Raw genomic sequence first — 1,847 nt, forward strand, 5'->3', positions numbered from 1 at the left:
CTGCGTCTTCTCTGAATCACCCGGTACAGAGAAAAAATCCCTTATTATATGTTTGTACTTCAGAAAGTTAAGAATACTGTAAAGTTTGTACTGTCCTCCATGGCTGCTCTCCCAGACTTTTGTATGTGTCATTCTTTTTGTCTTGCTCCTTTAGGTTGTTTGACTACACTTTCTTCTGTAACGCTGAAGCTCCCGGTCAGCAGCGCAAGATCAACGACAAAACAAACATGCAGAAGCCTCACGCCAGAGAGGATGCAGGTCCCTCCTGGTTCGGCCCTCGCGCGCGCATCGCGCCGCTGCCTCCGTTTCAAGAACACGGGCGACGCTACGTCTTGCGTTCGGGGCGCCAATAGGCGAGACGCGACACTGGTGCGTGTCGGCGGTGCGTGACAGGTGGAAGGACGCGGGGGAGGGAGCGAGACAACGCGCCGACAACGGGAGAAAGAGGGAGACGCCCTAGTGGCTGCCCGAACGACTCTGGTTTAGCGAAGAGGGCTCACATATTGTGGCCACCATACCGGCCTCCTTTTTGTGATATGATTGCACGCCATTGTGGTGGTGTGGGCTTTTTTCAATCAAATTGTTCTCTAACCGATCCCATGTAGTGGCCGTTAGGTGACTCACACAGTCGGCTAGTGTCACACCACTTGCAGGAGGTGCTGACTGCCATGATTGCATCTGATTCATCTGCTAACACGGGCGACCTCTGTGAAGCGAGCCAATTATCTCTTCTTCGGGTCGGGCCGATCATTTTTTCCCAAACACACTGAGCCAGCATACTGTATAATATGGCGCCTAGAGCTCCAGGATATAGGCGGTCGTCGGCGAGATCAAAATGGACGTCAAACGGTTCCTTTTCATTCAATAAATAATTGTTTTTGTTACAAGAAATAATTCTTTTAGGCAGCTTATAGTGAATTCCTGCACTTAAAAGGAATTTTCTAGACCCGTCGAAATTTCCTTATTTCTGGAATGCTAAAATTCCTGTTCATTATAGGTACCTGCCTGCGACCGCTCACATTGATGCTACATGCACAGAGCACTTTTCAGTTGCAGTATTAAAAATATTTATGTGAAATACACAACGAAGATTTAGTCAATGTTGTTAGCAACACACGTTGTTTTTGAACACGTTGTCGCAGAACAACATTGACGGATGGGTATCTGAAAAACAATGTTTCTGACCGAAAGCTGTAATTTTTTTTGTCCTGCTCCTGATACAAAAGTTGTAACATTGCAAATGTGTTTTGTTTTTGAACAAAATGTGCCGCTAAAGAAATTAACCATACAGTTTTCTCATGTACCAGGATGTTTCTGTTATGTTGGTATGTATCGCGCTTGTTGGCATGTTGTGTTGTGTGCACACGGCGGGGGTGGTAAAACCGACGCAGTGCTAAATTACGAGGGTCTCGCGCGCTGCTTTGCTTAACCAAATCGGAGTTACGTCTGCCGCTTCTGCCGCTGCGTCTTCCTCCCCTATAGGTGCTATACTGCTGCTGATGCCGACCTTGTCCTTCGAGCCCCGCCGCTTTTGGGCAACCTTTTAGAACTTCACACCTTCGCCGTCTCGTCGCCGGTCAGGTCCCCGTCATAAAGTCGGCCGATAAAAAATAATAAAAATGAAAATATGTCCTGGTGCTGCCGGTGCTCGTCGCCGTCGTCCTCCTGTGATACGCTCGGCGGGGTCAGGCGTGTCAGGGCCCCGCTCTGCGGCGCTCTGTGGCGCTCCCACGGGGCGGCGGGGCGGGGCGGTCCCCGCACGACACTACTGCTCACAGGGTGCGCAGGAGACACTGTCCCGGCTTGGCCCCGAGCTTCACCTACCAAAACAACATAATTTCCATTAA

Source organism: Frankliniella occidentalis, unplaced genomic scaffold (assembly GCF_000697945.3).
Source record: "Frankliniella occidentalis isolate FOCC.00 unplaced genomic scaffold, Focc_3.1 Scaffold44, whole genome shotgun sequence".
Taxonomy (NCBI): domain Eukaryota; kingdom Metazoa; phylum Arthropoda; class Insecta; order Thysanoptera; family Thripidae; genus Frankliniella; species Frankliniella occidentalis.